This window comes from Panthera pardus, unplaced genomic scaffold, assembly GCF_024362965.1.
Source record: "Panthera pardus isolate Hobbes unplaced genomic scaffold, ASM2436296v1 HiC_scaffold_17, whole genome shotgun sequence".
NCBI classification, from domain to species: Eukaryota; Metazoa; Chordata; class Mammalia; order Carnivora; family Felidae; genus Panthera; species Panthera pardus.
Genome location: NW_026526732.1, coordinates 19,662,818 through 19,681,351, shown reverse-complemented (window position 1 = coordinate 19,681,351; position 18,534 = coordinate 19,662,818). Strand labels below are relative to the sequence as shown.

The 18,534-nt window shown below is 40.4% G+C and overlaps 1 long non-coding RNA gene across 12 annotated transcripts in view; it reads right to left on the bottom strand.

Annotated features, from left to right (window-relative positions):
* The window catches only part of LOC109252505 (uncharacterized), a 278,187-nt gene continuing 259,653 nt past the window's right edge, over positions 1-18,534 (bottom strand). For 2 of the 12 annotated variants that reach the window (XR_002074050.2, XR_002074049.2), the window contains 4 exons: positions 12,544-12,722; positions 9,141-9,213; positions 6,751-6,955; positions 4,818-5,367 (listed from right to left, as the gene is read on the bottom strand). This is a non-coding gene — a long non-coding RNA (uncharacterized LOC109252505). Of the gene's footprint in view, positions 791-4,817; positions 5,368-6,750; positions 6,956-7,908; positions 8,301-9,140; positions 9,214-12,543; positions 12,723-18,534 lie in introns of those variants that run through there. The other 10 variants (XR_008422857.1, XR_008422856.1, XR_002074052.2 and 7 more) reach the window with 10 other exon arrangements.

Below are 18,534 nucleotides of genomic sequence, written 5' to 3'. Positions count from 1 at the left end.
CAATTTGCAAAACTTTGGGGACCCTTAAGTTTGTTTTACCTTAACCTGTGCTTTCTCTTGTCCCCTCTCAGAGGCTTTCCCAGGTTGTTTTCTTAGAGAGGCAGGGTCAAGCTCGGAGCCACGGTCTAGGAAAGGCAGAGGTAGGGGGAGGAACTAAACGAAAATTTACAAAGAAAGCTCTCAGTGAGTCGGGATATTGGTCATTCATGAAGCTAATTTTAGTAAATTAGCTTTCAACAAATTGGCCCAGAGCCCTGTTTTGGCACCTTCTTCTAGAAATACCCCCTTTTCAGTCCTTCCTCATCCAAATGTACTTTCACCTAGACATTGAGATGGAGTAATTCACAGTTATAACCCCAACACTCATTACTTACTTTGGGACATAAAACTTTAACTGTTAGCTGGCTAAAGGGCTTATGTGGAACCTTAGAGGACCTTTAATAATGTCAAATAATACATTCAAAACCCATGAGATGGTGATGACTTGAAAATAACTTCTGTGACCTATTCCAGTCTGCCCTCCAGCTCCATCTGTGGTCACAGGGCCTTAGAGAGCCCCACTGTTGGACAAGAGAGGCCCCTGTTCTGCCCAATGCGTGCCCTTTCCTGCAGCCTCTTCATCCTCCGATCACTGCCCACTGAACAAAAACTAAAACGAAGTAACAATCCCTGTTGCTGCCACTTGCCTCTGCCCTGGGGTGAGGTACTGGGTGTTTGACCCACCTCTGAACAGAGGCCACTGAAAGCTTGGAGACTGGCAAGGAGTGCGGGTCCCTCATGGTGATCTGGCCTGTGGAAAGAGAGGGGTAAGCAAACATTTTGCACTGAGGTTAACTTCCTGCCACTTTTCTCACAAATTTGCCCAAAAGTACATCTCCTTCTCAGCCTGATTACATTTTTCAAAGCCCTCTTCTGTGATTGTAACCTTGGTAGATGCCAGCCTCTATGCAGGATTTAGGTGATGGGGATGGTGGACAGGGTAAGCTTGAGATAAAAGCTGTCCCACCACACACAGGGTCATAGCAGATGTCGGGTAAGCTCACATTTGCAGCAGAGCATTCTCTGAATGGGAAATGCAACTTTTGTTATAGTTCGAGTCTACAGGTGGATAAAAGTGTGTTTATAAAATTTACGATACAAGCTGTTATGCGCTATGGTAAGGTTCCAGAATGGTCATAAACTTGATAGGGCACCAAGGATGCTGGCAGAGGTCACACAAAGAAGCAAAATTATGAGTTAGGTGCTGAAATGATTAAGGAAGATGGGAGAGTGAACTGAAAGGCAATGTCAAGGGCACGTTGACATAGGGCCTGAAATGTAAAAGAGGAGATATAATTGAGTAACGGATGTGTTGGAAATCTAGCAGGTGACTGTTGGAAGTCAACCCTTTAGAACTCTAGAGCTCAAGATAATTTATCTGCAGGGACAAATCAGATTTGCTCTCCATCAAGCATGGAAACATTTAAAGACTCTTATTGTTGTATTCATAGATATAGGTAGATATTTGTGAATTAAGGCAGATCATAACATATCCGTGTTATTCTTTTTTTAAAATCCTCATTCTACCCAGAAGAAGGAACAGCTTCACACTTTACAAAAGGCAGTGTCACCTCTGATCTAGGAACCATTTTATTTCAAACACAACTTATTGTTACAATTTTGTCTATTGCTTGGTTCAGAAAAGGCCTTTCCATATCTCCCTCACCACAGAGCAATCCAATTTTCTTGTAATATCCATCTGGTGTTTATAACCATCTCTTGAAAAGCAGGGGCTACTAGAATTATATCATAAATATCCCATATAAAATGGAGCCGAGATCCATGTCACTGACAATCAGAGGAAAAAGTGGCAGGGAGGAGAAGTTAATAGTATCACAGGGGCAGAATGGACTCCTTTATGGCTCTCTCTGGAAGGCTGGCGCTATATCCTTCCTGATCTGCCCTTGTAAGGCTAACTCTGAGGTCCTAGATGGCATTCACCTTTGGCCTGAGGCAGCAGGGCCCTGACCCACTGTGATGTAGACCGTGGAGTTAACTTCTCTCTGTAATCATCAGAATAGCTGGGTCGGTTCTACTGTACCATTCCAGAACTCCAACCTCAATTATCACCCCATTTATTTGTTGACACTAGGAATTCTTTTTTTTTTTTTTTTTTTTTTTTAAGAAAAATAAGTCTTTTCACTCTGGTTAGAAAAAAAGCTTTAAGAAACATGGTTGAGAATGGCGACATGTTGCTTTTAGCTCACACTTGGCTCTACAAGGCAGGTATCAGAACTTTGTCTAGGAGCAAGTTTCCATGCAGGAAAGAGCTGGTCAGGAATGGTGGGCCATGGGCAGCTCCCAGCAGAGGGGGAGCAGAGCAGAGGCAGGGGGTCCCAGATCCATCTGGGCACTCAGAACTGGGACCAGGGCCTGGTCTCCTTTATTCTCTATGGTCTATTTTCTAGCCCATTGCACTTTCTAAGAATTCAATATATGTATTAAAAGCCAAACTACTACAACTGTAAATATTTAGCATTAATACTTTGAGTTTTCAAGCTTTTAGTTTGTTGAAGGACTGTATCAGTTTGTTTCTTACAATCAAGTGTTTTTCTTTCAAGTCAGGTACTAATGCTGCCCTTGGTGCATGCCGGCCCTCCAGCAAGAGTTATGGGTTATGTGTCGAAACAAGAAGGATCCTCTCATTATAGAATTATGGCATCATCAACTAGGAAGGGAGGTTCAAGGTCACCTCGCACAGCCTCGAAGCTGATACAGGAATTCTCTTTGTCACATCCTTTACAATACCAGGGGCCCTCAAGCCTCTATCCAGGCATTCACCCCGCCTGGGGCTGTGCAGAACCTAGAGAAAAATCCCATTGTGCTGCCCAGTAGCTCCAATTGTAGGAAAGACTTTTTGTTATTTTGAGTCAAAATATGTCTCTGTAGAACTTTGGTTGATTGGTTCCCCTCCAGCAACCCAGAAAACAGTGCACTGCCTTTGACATCAGTGCCCTTTGACTGCAAGCCAGCCACAAAATAGACCACTGGAGTAAGTTTCTGGAGTCCCAAATTGGCTCCTTAGCTCTGCGAAAGATCGAATGAATGACCTGTGCTTAAATTCAGTGAGTTTTTCCTTAAGGATTTCATTGTGTTTCCTTCTTGGTGAGTTTCTTTTTTTAAAGATCTGCATCCGTACGTTTCAAGTGGGAAAACTTTTTTTTTTTTTGGCAAATTGAATATTTTAGTTTCAACAGAGATACGGTTTAAGTATGACTTTTTACAATGCAAAATTTCAAACATACAAAAATCAGTATAATGGGATAATGAGTGCTCCTTTTAGTTGACATCCAGCTGTAAAGATATCAGCTTGAGATTCATCTGATTTCACCTTTACCTTCACCCGCGTTCCCTCCTCCCTGGGTTTGTGTTGAAGCGAATCCCTGATACCATATCAAGTCATCCATAATGATTTAAAGCTTCTCTGAGACATAAGGGCTCTGACTTTGTAACAACCCCAATGCCATTGTTATTCTCTCCCAAATTAAAAACAATTCCTAAGTATCTTAACTCTAAGGGCAGAGTTCATCTTTCTCCAACATGGACTCTCCCCGCCCGTCTCTCTCTGCTTGGATCAGGATGCAAATAAGGACCTGTCACTACAATTAGTTAAGTCTCTTTGACTCTATAGGTGCCCTCTGTCCATTTCATTTTTATTTTTTTCTTACAATTTATTTGTTAAGGAAACTAGGTTATATGTAATTAGTATACAATGGAGAGCTTTATGAATTTGTGCTCCTTTGCTGCTTTTTTTTTTTTTCATTTTCACTAGTGTATCTTTGCAATAATGCCCTAGAAATGCAATTTCTGGATTAAAGGGTAAATGTACATGTTTATTCAATATATTGTCAATTCTTACAGTATTGCAAAATATTGTCCCCATAGGTTTTGTATCACTTTGCCTTCTTGCCTCCAGGAAGAGCCACTAAACTGATGATGTTGGAGACTGCTAAGGCTCTAAAATTATGGAATAATTATTTTGATGAGACCTCCCATGTTTCCACGGGTGTTCTCTTTTGCAGGCTAAACTTATTTTGGCCCTCACACACTTGATAAAAGATCTCTTCTGTGTCTGCAGCCATTAATAAAACTCTAAACATGAATGGATTAAGAACCTTGACATATATCAGGAGATTTCCAGGCTGACAGTGGTTGAGCATCACAAATTTATCCAAGTGCTCATCTCCCATGTCTCCATGCCACTATTATGAGATTGTGTCTAGCGGCAAAATTGTAATCCACTGGTTGTCGACGGCTTTCCTCTAAAGGACAATGTAGAGTACGAGTTAGAGCGACCTCTGAACTCAGGCTATTCGGGCTGTGTCTTGTCTCCATCCCTTCATAACCATGTCTCATTGGATCGGTTATTTAAACCTTAGTGCCTTGGTTTCACTGTTTGCGGGGTGAGGATTTTCACAGTACCTGCGCGATGATTATAAAAAAATACAACATGTAAAGTACTTCAAACGGCACCTGGCAAGTAGTCAATCTTCCCCACGTGTTTGCTGTTAAATGAAAGCTACTAATCTGATACCGAGGTCCAAATAAATGAAGGTAATTTGGCAATAATTATTCTTTTTGAATGTGTCTTATCCCCTATAAATCACAATTTCTTTCCCAAAGTGCTTTCAAAGTGACTTAGAATTCTCTTCAAGGGTTTTTCCTGGGATTTACACACACTTGTGTCTAGTCCTTGAAGCCCGTCTATAGACTCTGGATATTTTATCAGTTAGGATTAGGTTCAGTTGCATAACACATTCACCATTAATAACATAATCTCATTCAAATAGATGTGTTTTATTTTTTTCTGAAATAAGAGAATCCAGAGATAGACAGGTCAGTGGCAGACAGTCCGTGGAGCCATGAAGAATCCGTGTCTCAATTGTCACGTTCACTGTTCTCAGCTCATAACCTCCCTCTTTCGGACTCTGCCATGACCCAAGATGGCTTCATTACAGGATGACAGTTGCCAGAACAGCAGAGAGAAAAAAGAGCCACTCTCCCTGGCTCAGTGATCTTGGTCAACCCAGAACTCACATTAACACCTGCTCTTGTGTTTCCTTGGCCAGAATATTGTCACCAGCCATTGAAAACATTGCCCCAAATGAAATCAGTTTAGTTACTTCTGTTTAGTTCACTCTAGTCCTGTTAGGAAAGAAGAAAAAGAGACTGACTCTTGGGGTGAGCAACTAGATGTCTCTGCCATGGTATTTTTGCATCTTTTGATGCCTCCCTCATTCTCCACGTGTCACCACATGTTGTCAACAATGACGCTGGGATCTCATCAGCAACTTATTATAAGAACTTGTGTTAAAATTTCTCCAAACCCTGGAATCAAGAAGGAAACAGTGGTGACTGTCACATTATAGTAGATGCTGGAGTTATAAAGATGAATAAAATAGGACCACGCATTAGTCCTTTTTGTAAACAGATCCCATGTGGGTCTCTACAAATGGATTCTTCTTAGGACACCTGGGTGGCTCAGTTGGTTGAGCGTCCAACTTCAGCTCAGATCATGATTTCATGGTTTGGGGGTTCGAGCCCTGCTTTGGGATCTGTGCTGAAAGCTCAGAGCCTGGAGCCTGCTTCAGGTTCTCTCTCTCTCTGTCTCTGCCTTTCCCTTGCTTCTGTTCTCTCTCTCCCAATAAATAAGTAAATAAATAAAGAAACAAACAAAAAATTTTGAAAATAAAAATAGATTCTTCTTTATGCACTGACCTTTCCTTTTTAAAAACAAAAAAAATTGGGGCACCTGGGTGGCTCAGTCGGTTAAGCATCGACTCTGGCTCAGGTCATGATCTGACCATTCGTGAGTTCAAGCCCCGTGTCAGGCTTTGTGTTGTCAGCTCGGAGCCTGGAGCCTGCTTCGGATTCTGTGTGTGTGTGTCTCTCTCTCTGCCCTTCCCCCACTCACACTCTGTCTCTCTTTCTCCCTCAAAAATAAATAAAGCATTAAAAAAATTTTTTAAACAAAAACATTAAAAAAATTTTTTTTTTACATTTATTTATTTTTGACAGACAGAGAGAGACAGAGTACAAGTGGGGGAGGGGCAGAGAAAGAATCCGAAGCAGGCTCCAGGCTCTGAGCTGTCAGCACAGACCCCGACGCGGGGCTCGAACCCACGAACCGTGAGATCATGACCTGAGCCGAAGTCAGATGCTCAAGTGACTAAGCCAAACAGGCACGTCTTAAAAACAAAAATATTAAAGGTTTATTTATTTTTGAGACAGAGAGAGACAGAGCATGAGCGGGGGAGGGCCAGAGAGAGAGGGAGACACAGAATCTGAAACAGGCTCCAGGCTCTGAGCTGTCAACACATGCGGGGCTTGAACTCATGAACTACATGATCATGACCTGAGCAGAAGTAGGACAGTCAACCAACTGAGCCACCCAGGTGCCCCTGACCCTTCCATTTCTGGCCTAAATGCCTTCTAAAAGTAAACAGTGAGCCTTTCCTACTGTGCTAGTTCCTTAACTGCCTTATTATCAAGATCTTCCAAGATTGTATCACTACAATATTTTGGAAATCTCATTCCTTTTGAGTTTTCTTTACTATTTAAAACTTCCAGTCATGGAAATGTTCCTATTTTTTTTCTCTGATCACTTAAAAACCTGTGTATTGTGTTTTCTCTGTATGTCCTCCAAGTTTATGATGAAAACTATGGTGATATAGTTACTTTCTCCCAACATTCTTTATGACTTCACTTCACCTCACATTTTTTTACCAGCTGCTCAGACTTCAGTCCATAATGGTAATTTTATTTTTCTTTTCTCTATCTTCTGAAATGTGAGCCTTGTGACAAAATACGTTAAGAACTGCTCAGAAGAACTGCAATCATTAGAATGATTCTTTCTTCCAATATTCAGATGATCAAATTTTAAAATTCAACATTGACGATGACTCAGTTACATTGTCTGCACACACAGAAAGGGGAAAAACCACCACTGTGTTCATGGGGTAAAAAAAAAACATCAGGCCAAGTGATCATTATGTGATAATGTATTAATAATAGATGGTATAATGAACCAAAAATGAGCTTGGCAAAACTCCCAGGTACTTTTCATAAAATAATTTCCCTGATCTGCTTTGCCTTGGAAGAGCACAATACATTATCCCACATTTACTTGGGAGTGGAGAGACTGGCAGAGATCCAAGGACTGGAGCAGTGACTCTATGCTTGGCTCAAGACCTCTCCACAATCCTTGGCCTTTCCACCATTACAGTGTATGTATTTGTGGGAAGGAGCCTTAGACCCTGGCTGTGCTCCACAAACTGAACTCTCATATCTCTGAGCTCTTTCCAGCAAACATGCACAGGAGCTCCTCCGACAGCCGCAAAAGTTGAGCTTCTGGGAAGAGTGGGTGAGTTTCTGTTTTCCATCTGAAATGATGTAGCATCCAGGCCCATAGCAAACTGTACGAGAACTAGCCATGTATTTCCTGGCTACGTTATTCAGCAATACAGTCCTACATACCAGAGGATAAAGCTGACCTTCAGAGGTCCAAGGTTGGCACAAGGCACGGCGAATATATGGGAGAAACCACATAGTTACACAAGGGAAAGCTGGGGCTTGCTTCTCACTCCAAATCCTGTATTCTACCACATGGCAGGGTTTGGCGCCTACATAGGTTGTACTGGTCATCTCAGTCATGCTAAGGAATTGTAGCCTATGCCCCGCAATCTTCAAATATGAATCTATGGGTTAAATGAAATTACATGGAACAGGCCGTGGAGAGCCCAGAACTATGGCTGGAGTTTCATGAGTAATCCGGTCTGGACTTCAGAAACACGAACCTGCAACCCTCCTAGAAGAAATTAAGGCATTGGTGTCACGGGGCATTGCTGACATGTGCCAGAAAAGCTGCTAACAGGCCGTGGCACAAGAAGTGAAGTGGACGCGAAATGGTTGAGAAGTTCAAATCTTTAGCTGGTTTGCTGGATGTTATTGTCTGGCCACATGCGTTGTGAATTCCATATTTCAAATCTGTTTCCATGAATGGAGTTTTGAATGGGGTTTCATTCACTTCCACACACCCATTTAACCCACTGAGTGATTCTAAATTATGGGCAAATATAGTCACCAAAAAGGTAACTATGTAAGGAAGAAGAGAGCGAAGCTATCAGGAACCTCTTCAATTATCTGATTTATACAGCACCTCCGAGAAGTGTTGAGCAGAGGTTTGGTAGAAGAGTGGAGAAAGCCAACTTGCCCATCTTTCTCAGAATCGCAATGGCCAGAGTGCACATAGCTATCAACTGCTGGCTTGGAAAAGCCAATTAGCGTGTTAGTAGGTGAGGTTAGAGTAGACGTACATGATCTGGGCCCATAAACTAGCCAAGGAAGAGGCCAATACCCCAAATCATCTTTATGGGGTTTAAACTACAGAGTCCAAAAAACAAATGAATGCTTAAACGTAGCATATTTGCCAAAATAATCGAGCTTTTATTACATTTCTCTGTGACTTTCTCTTGTATGTCTTTCTCTTCCCACTGACCAACATGGTATTGGTAGAAGTGTATTGTACACAGTTTTCTGTGAACACTCAAACTGAATCTCCCAAAATACATGTCTTCTGTGAAGTCCAGGAACACCGTCAGAAAGAAACCTCCTATCTCCTGCGCCACAGGGAGACCCATTTTCCTGCTCATGTTATGAAAGGGCTTTTTCCCTCATTTCTTTCTGCTTGAGGACAGTTGCCTCTAAAAGGCACTGTAGCCTATTGAAAAAGAGTTTGAATTTTCATTTTTTTGTGTGTGGATTTTTAAGAATAACATTATTTATTATTGTTTTGAAGAAGGCAATTGATACAAACAGATGATTTGTTTTAAGTTCCAAAGGGAGCCAGCAGCAAAATTAATAATGGAAATAACTGAATAGGTACAGATGTAATGCTTATCACTGGCATGCAAGTTCAAGGTCAGAAGTAATCTTCTTGTATATTATTTCTATAACTGCACTTAAATCATTTGCTATTTGTGCTATTTGTTTTGTAGCGAACCTTGAATATGTGTTGTTAAGGTACCCAATGGGGTAAAAAGAAATAAGGCACTCCTTCACAAATTAAGGGGAATAAAAGTACAAGAAATTATTTTGCTCACCTAACTGCGCATTTATTGGTACTTTTTTGTCGGTCAACTGAAGAAACTGGATAAGAACAATTGGCAAAACCTGCTAAGATAAAACATTAAGTACATTATTTTTTCATTCAAAATTAGGGTCTCATTAAATAATTATAATAGAAGCTTCTCCCCGGAAATTCACAAAGTTTCTTTTTTTAGTTTTTTCAAAGTATTCTTGCTATGCCTGTCTTTTTCACCATAGCATCCACCAATACATTTGAGGTGCATGAGCTCTTTAAAATATTGAATTGGAGAATTTGAGAACAAAAATTACCTGGGGCGCCTGCATCCAACTTCAGTTCAGGTCATGATCTTACGGTTCGTGGGTTCGATCCCTGCGTTGGGCTCTGTGCTGACAGCTAAGAACCTGGAGCCTGCTTCAGATTCTGTGTCTCCCTCTCTCTCTGCCCCTCCCCCGCTCATGCTCTGTCTCTCTCTCTCTCTCAAAAATAAATAAGACATTAAAAAAATTATCTACAGATTAGTAGAGCTGATGATATTCTTGTGTAGCCTGCATGAGTCACTTTTTTCAGTTTATAGATCACATCACTTTTTATTTTCTACTCCCTCCCAGTTAATTTTTGAATTCCCACAATTTTTTTATTAGGAAAAAAACATCCAGCATCACGTTATTCAGGTTCCCTCTTACCAACTTAACTGAGAATAGTACAGGCTTACTCATTCCAAAGTGTTCCCTCTATACGGGAAGGACAGGTGGTGGGTCAGTGAGAGAGAAAAATATAAAGTCTGGTCAATGCACAAGCAATAGTGACACCAGGGTCCACTGCTGAAGACTGGGTCTATATAATCTGAACCTGTTCTTCCTAACACTCGAAGTTATTGTGCCAACGTTACCAGTACAATTTATCCCATCTCTTTTCATGAGTTTCTTCTTAGGGCACTTGGTGTTCCTTCTTGCCTACAGGTCTTTCGTTGTCCAGGATACAAGTTACTCTAACTTCAAATGTCAAAGTTCAGTCCTCAGCCCTTTGCTTCTCTAAAGTCCCAGGGATTCTTACGCAAACTTACGGATCTCCTCTTTCGGATTTAGGGAGGGCAGACTTCTTCAAGTGGTTGGAGGTCCTGGTCTGTTCTTCCCTTGGGACAGTAAAGGTCTCTCCAACCTACCTAGGCATCACTAAGAGGGGCTTCAGATCACCCTGGGCAGAACCAAGGATATCTGCCCTAAGGTACCTCAACACAAAGAGGTCAGTGTGTTTATAAAAGGATTCTACCCTGCTCAACACCTAGTAACATGTGGCATTCCTTTGCTTTGCACAGATTCTAAAAGTCAAGGATAGACACATTCCCGGGTCATATCTTTGCTCCAGCCTGTTAATTTTTGTGACCTTGGGCAAATCACTAAATTTCTCTGTAGAACAGACCAGGAATTTTCACCCTTCTCTGTTCAATAGCACAGAAGCTTAAAAGCTTTTTTAAACCTCAGGATTTTTTTTCACCTGAAATCTTATAAATATGAATTTTTACCGTAGTATTCTCAGGTGTTACTGAACCCTAACTTTATTTTCTGCAACCAATTTTAACGTATGACTCTGAACCCCCAATTTTTCTTATGTAGGAAGCAATTTAACCAATCCCATTTAAATCTAATACGATTTAGTGATTTTCTCAGTCACTCTGAGTTGAAAATTCAGACATATTCAAGACCACTTACCTTTTTCTACTTCCTCATCTGGGGAGGGACATGATAAAATTGAACATGGTGAAATTGAAGACAGTGTTTCCAAAAGGAGGCAGGACACTTTACAATTTCACATTGGTGTCCCAGCTCTGGTAAACGCCCCAGGAGTATCTTCTCCTCTGGACACACACAGCAATGCTAAGCTCACCCTCTTCCGCTCCTTAATCCATTATTCTTTTCCCATCTCATCCGTTGCCACTTTCAATACTTATTCTAAAGGACTAAGAAAATAGGTCTTCATTCTCCATCGGCAGTGGTGTGATGGTCAATTTTATGTGTCAATTTGCCTGACCACAAGGTTCTCAGATTTAACATTAGCTTTGGGTGTGTCTGCAAGGGTGTTTCTGGATGAGATGAACATTGGAGTTGGTGGATTTGGTAAATTGAATGCCCTCCACAACTTGGGTGGGCACCTCCAACCTGTTGATGGCCTGAATAGAACAAAAGGCAAAGGAAGGAAGAATTTCCCATCTTTTTTGTTTCTCTCTTTCTCCTTGCTTCAGTGGGGACATCTCATCTCATCTTCTCTGGTCTTTGGATTGGGATTTGTACCATTGGCTTCCTTGGTTCTCAGGCTTTTGAACTTACACTCATATTAACATACACCATTGGCTTTCCTAGATTGCCAGCTTGCAGATGGCAGATATCATGGAACTTCTCAGGCTGCATAATCATGTGAGCCAATTCTCATCATAAATAAATTTTCACATATATATTTACTTTATATATAAATATATGAATCTTATATATAAAAATACATAAATGTCTCTCAATAAATACATATATAGATATAGATATAGATATAGATATAGATATAGATATAGATATAGATATAGATACAGATATAGATATAGATGATATAGATTTGGCATGTTCTGTTTCTCTAGAGAACCCTGACTGATACAAGTAGATTAAGAGAAAAGAGACCTGGACGTCCTTTACTACACTCTCCATATGACTTTGGCAATTCACTTGACTTCTCTGAACCTTTGCTTCCTCACTAGTAAAATAAAGGAATTGGATGATTTCAAAACTTCTCCCACTTCTGAAATTCTATGAACTATGAATTCCTAATGCTCAAGGGCTTGGACTCTCCCAAATCCTTTAGAACCACTCTTGTAGCTCCTCAAAAATAAGTATCAGCACCACCACAGTCTTTAGCATTTCTATGATTTGCATGCAGTTCAACCAGCCCCAAATCGCTGGGCTTGCTGCTGCTTACTTTAATCAGTTACGGTAATCTCTGGACATGAATGTTTTGCCTTCCACTCTAAAATCAACAACATGTAGTGTTATAGCCACAGGATGACAACCTGGATATGAGAATGGAAGTGCATTTGAAGTCAGCCAAGCAAGATTTGGATACTCTGAGCTCTGGAAATGACTCTCCAAGTCCCCCTGGCTTAGTCATTTAAACCTTCTGTGCCTCATTCTTACCTCCTGTAAAGTGGGCATAACAATACCTTCACTTCCTACCTAATAGGATTACCTAGTAAGTGTTGAACCCCAGAAGCTGAGCAGACCAGACCTATATTCACTTAGTCACCTGCCACCAGATCCCATAGCTATAGGCCACCCCAGACGAGAACGCCCTTTAGTCCTGTTAGAGAAGTGTGATGTCGCTGAAGGGTTAAAAATCTCATTCTTATCCCAGTTTACCTTTGCAGCTTAATCCCTTACCTGCCTTCAGACACACTCCGTAGGGCCCATCTGATCAGGTGAGTATGTGTGTGTGTATAGCACATAGTATAAAATGTAGTCATTTTTTACTAGGATAGTAGTCATTTTTAGAATCTTAACACATTTGCTTTTGCCATTTGCTCCTCATTGAATGCCTTTTTCTTCAACGCATAATTATCCTGCAAAATCCAAATTTATTTTTGTTAGAAAAAGTGAACAGTCTGAGCTCCCATGTTTACATAGCTCTGATGGTAGTTTCTACACCTACTTTTATTGTGGTTATTTTTTGCACATAAATTTTTCTACTATACTTCTGTTCCTGTGGGTCACCAGATTGTGTCTTATACATTTTTATACAGCCCCAAAGCAACTAGCCTACCACACTTCACTTAAAGAACTCAATAAATACTCAGTATGTAACTGATAAAGAATTAATGAAAACGGCTCCCAGAGCCTAAAAACCATTTCTTAGCTGTGTAGCTTGCTTGATTTTGGCCTGCCATGTGGTTCAGGCAGGGAAGAGGGTATTTCTAGACTTGCCTAAAGTAGCAGTTGTTATGTATCTGATGTCATTAAACCCATAGGCCCAGCTGCCCCAGAGTCCAGTCCATTTCTGAGCATGTCTGTTGGGCTGAAAGTAAAAGTCTTTATAATAGGACTAGACATTTTTATAGCCCCTGGGGAAATAAAAGTGCTTTTTGAAGGTTATTTTTTTTTTCTGAACAAAAGCAGTCTGTGCCTAGAACAGCCAGGAAATGTGTAATAATTAGAAAAATACTATGCTGTTCCCTTGAGATAATAATACCGATAAATGACATTTATTGAATTTTTATCATACGCTACAACATCAGATGCATTATCTCATTTAAGCTCACGATAGGCATCATTATTATCTCAGTTTTACAGATAAGGAGACTGTGCTAGAAAAATGTCAAGTCAGTTGCTCAGGCCAGCACAACTGACAAGTGGCAGAATAAACATCTTCGCCATGACTAGAGCTCCCTATCTGGACAGAAACATTTGAAGAATTTCAAAACAAGATGGTTTGCCTATTCCAGAACTCAACCTTTGGTCTCCATGATATCTGAACATGAAAATGGATAGGACTTATCACGATCGCTATACAACCTCTGTTCATCAGCTTCGCGCTGTTATCTTCTCTCTCTCTTTCTCTTTCTCTCATTTTCTTTGGGGGGGAAAAAAAAACAGTGAAAATGAACTTGGTTTCCGAGAGTTGTCAGCCATAGACACTAGAGGAGATCTCACAACACTCCGGAAAAACAGGACCCTGTGACTTTGTGCCAGGAATTTTCTGGGCATGACTCAGATATCAGCAGCAGTCAAGATCCAAGCAGCAAGGATGCCTGTTGTCAGCCTTTACTGGTCTGCCAAACGCTTGAGGTACAAAGTCCTTTGTGCCACTTTCCCCCACCAGGACAGGCACTAAACAGCCCATTGGTAAACCCTTTCACCCATCAGGGGAGGCTGAGAGGCAGCTGCTAGTCAAGCCAGGTGCTGGAGAGCAGAGGAAGAGAGGGCCCCCGGGAGGAGGGGCATGTGGGGTTCGTAAAACAGGAAGCAAGCCTCTTCTTCCCAAACATGCTACACTTTTATTAAAAGGAAGCTGGGAATTCCTATCAATGAAAAGCCCACACAGCTGGCACAGAAAACATAACTAGATGTTGAATCTTCCTCAGAAGGAACTCAGTGTGACTGAGTGACACCATCACATCATGAAAAACTACTCCCGTTTTGTTCTACCACCTAACCCAACACTAAGGAGCTGAAAGCTGAATGCAGTGTGTGTCTCTTCTCCAAACAGCTCTGGAGGATCCCTTATGTAACTCTCTCTCGTTTGTTTTTTTTTGTTTTGTTTTGTTTTGTTTTTTTTTTTGTTTTTACCATTACCTGAGCTCCATCTGTTACTTACCCATAAAAGATGCAGGTTTTTGTGCATTTCATGCATCTTACAGACATTGGCAACACTGCGCATTTTCCTGTTAATGCCACTCAACGGCATTTTTTTTCCACTCCGGTAACTAGGCAGGTATCTCTTCTAATGACACACGCAAGGCACACAATACTGAGCTAATTGCAGCATAGAACCCTCCTGCAATCCTGAGAGCCAATGACCTCACACTGTGCTGTACAGGAAAATAGAGGATAGCCTCAGCAAGAGGAGTCAGTCGAGTGTTTTACAAGAGAAGAAACTATAACAAAGAGTGTTTTCCAGATTTTTTTTTCTTTCTATAATCCACTCAGGTCATATTTTATTGGTGCTCATTACCAAGGTAGAGAGTGATAAATGTGGAAACCATAGAAACATTATGGCCAAATCGATGTTGCTTCGAAACCCTAGTGACTCATGCTGTGAAACACTACATATTATCCGTCAAGATGCTTCTTGGACTTTCATCAGGAAGGCCTTTTACATGCTCCTTCTGGGTTCAAGTTCAGCCACACACTCACTAGGAGAGTGGGTGTGCATCTGAGGTCAAAGACGTTGCAAGTCAACAGGAGTTTTCCAGAACTGACAAAAACATGCTACAAATTATGACATCATTCTTGGTCAATTTCATTCAGCATAATACCTTGAGTTATAAGGAATATTTAAATATTCCTAAGTATTTAAGACACTTACAGTACTTGCCCCCACCTTCTCTTAAACGGAATTATTTGTCCCTGTTCTTCAGATAAGTACTTTCATAAGTACTCTGTTCTTCCTTAAGTACTTCAGATAAGTACTTGCATTATCAATGTAAACATAGCCACGCATATGTTAGGTTTCAATATTCTACATCTGATAAAAATAAATAAACCACGGTAGGATATTAAATTTTGTGAGTTTCCCAAACTTATGAACACATAAAGCCACGCCCCCTTTCAAAGAGTGCCATGAGAATAAGTTAAAGATTCTTCTTTTATACAGAATCCTGAAAGTTATATACAATCCTGAAAGCTAAATCTATTTCTTAACTAATATATGAGATCAAAATATAGCATTATATAAACACAAACTTTTGGGTAGCTGAAATATAAATGATAGTTTTAAATTTGGGGTTACTATTTTTTTTTTATTTTTTGGTTATAAAATTTTTTTAATGTGTATTTATTTTTGAGAGAGAGAAACAGAGCTGGAGTGGGGGAGGGGCAGAGAGAGAGGAGACACAGAATCCAAAGCAGGCTTCAGGCTCTGAGCTGTCGGCACAGAGCCGGCCATGGGGCCCAAATTCACCAACCACGAGATCATGACCTGAGCTGAAGTCAGCTGCTCAACTGCCTGAGCCACCCACGCGCCCCTGGGTTACTATTTTTGTCAGAATCGATGATGCAAAGTGTCTGCAATGAAAGTGAATAAGGTTGAGAATTTTCAAAATAAGCATCAAATATTTATTGGCTGTCTGCAAGGTACTTATTTAGGTGAAGCTATCTCTCTGGGTTGGACCGGAAAGCTAGGAGAGTCTTGGCTAGTGCCCATGCCCGTTGCAGATTTCCATCCTGTCTCATCCCCTCTTCTAAGATGGCCCAATCTTCCATGACCATGACAAATCAAAAATCAGAAGACTGACTCTTCTATGTATGGTAGCTTAGAAATGTGGCCCATGTTTGAATCATCACTTAAAACAAGAGGATGTAAACATAGCTAAACTGGGGTAATTTTTTTTTTTTTTTTTGCTTTTTGTATTTTAATAACACCTGTCTTTTAAAAATAGTTGCAAAAGGAATAAATGTTCTGTGCAGATAACTGAAGAAGTAGAAACATCACAGGAAAGTTCTAGTTATCTGTAATCCAGCACTGATATATAATCCTTTACTTTTGACTGCTGGGTTTTTTTTTTTTTTTCATTTCTTTAAATACTGTTTTGTAAAAATAGTGTCATACTCTTCACATCTTGCATTTTATTTGTTGGTTCTACATTGTGAATATTTTGTCTTAACAGTAAGCATTTTCTGTTAATACTTTCAATGACTAAATAGAACTCTGCAATAAATATACAGCAGAGTTGATATAAGCCCCTACAGAACTTTTAGACTTCTTTAAATTAACCCTGTATGAATTATGCTGACTGAATATGTTTAATTTTGACTCCATTTTTAACTATTTACTTAGAATAGATCCCTAAAACCAGACAAAGTGTATAGACATTTTAAAGGCCTCGGGAATCTATTTTCAAATTGCCTTCTAAAATTTTATTTCAATTTACTGACTCCTCAACCATGTGTGAAAGTGACCACTGTCCCACACCCTAACCAATCCTGGGAATTATGAGTATCTTTTCTCCCTACCCATGTGACACATGAAAAGTGGTGCCATCATTTGTTTCAGTTTGCATTTCTATAATGACCGTTAACATTTTTTTCATGTTTCATGTTTTTTAAAAATATAACTTGTGTGAATTGCCTGCTCATGCCTTTTGCTTTAAGATATGGAGATAGCTGTCTTTTCCTTCTCCGTTGGTAAGAACTTTTCTACCTTGCTGAACACACTCTGAAACATTGGCCCCCCACGCCGTCCCGTTTCTCCCTTGCCCTTTAATTCTTTTAGTCTTGTGCTGTTGAAGTACAGAAATCTTCATGATAGCTCATCAGATCTCATTTGTTTTCCGTTATAATATCCACGTTCTGTTCTCTTCTTCCAAAGAGTTTCCAGAGCCCAAGATACTTGTTCATATTTTCTGGTGGTTCTTTTACAGTTTTATCTGCATGTAGTTTTTTAACCCATTTTAAATGTAGGGGGTGCCTGGCTGGCTCAGTCAGAAAAGCATGCAACTCTTGATCTCAGGGCTGTGAGTTTGAACCCCATGGGTGTAGAGATTCCTTAAAAATAACATTTTAAATCCATTAAGAAAAAAAATTTTAATGCTTATTTATTTTTGAGAGGGAGACAGAGTGCAAATGGGGGAGGGGCACAGAGAGAGGGAGACAGAATCCAAAGCAGCTCCAGGCTCTGGGCTGTCAGCGCAGAGGCCGACGTGGGGCTTGAACCCCAAGCGGTGAGATCATGACCTGAGCCAAAGTCCGACGCTCAACCCACTGAGCCACCCAGCTATCCCCACATCTTAAATTCATTTTAAATGTATTTCGGTGTATAGTAAAACACAGTGCTTGCTATCATATTTTGTAACATAGAAATTGCACATAGACAATGACTATTTTATGGCACTCTGGGGCAAACAAATGAGAATTGATTAGCCATAGAATTGATTAGCCACCCTTGTCTCTGAGAGGATGGCATCCCAGCTCATATGTAATCCCATTCCTGGCATAACGCTGGCACTTCTGGTATAAGATAAGTAAATATATGACTTTTTGCAAAATAATTAATCAATCATTCAAGTTATTGCATAATTCATTCTTTTCCCCACTCATTTGAAATATCGTTTTCATTATATGCTAAAAACGTGTAATCATGGGTCTTTTTCTGGTGTTTCTACTCTGTTTCATTGATCTGTGTGCCTAACCTGACATGGAGACTACCCACTTTACATTTCATAGCTTGGTAATATGTTATCTTTGGCAATGCAAGTTTCATCTTAAGATTTTTCTTTTAAAAATAGCGAGTCTTGGGGCTCCTGGGTGGCTCAGTCGGTTAAGCGTCCAACTTCGGCCCAGGTCATGATCTCACGGTCCTTGGGTTTGAGCCCCACGTCGGGCTCTGTGCTGACAGCTCAGAGCCTGGAGCCTGCTTCAAATTCTGTGTCTCCCTCTCTGCCCCTCCCCAGCTCATGCTCACACTTTGTCTCTGTCAAAAATAAATAAACAAAATAATAAAAAAAAAAAATGGCGAGTCTCAGCTATTTATCCTTCCAAACGAACTTCAGGATGTTTCTCAAAAATCCAAATGTTAGAGGGGGATTGAATTAAATATAAATATCATTTTGGAAAGCACTGATATCACACAGTATTTTGTTTTTCCGTTTGGAAGGCATTTATTCAAATCATCTGTGTGACTCTCACTGAAGTTTAGTGGGTTTTTTCCCATATGAGTAG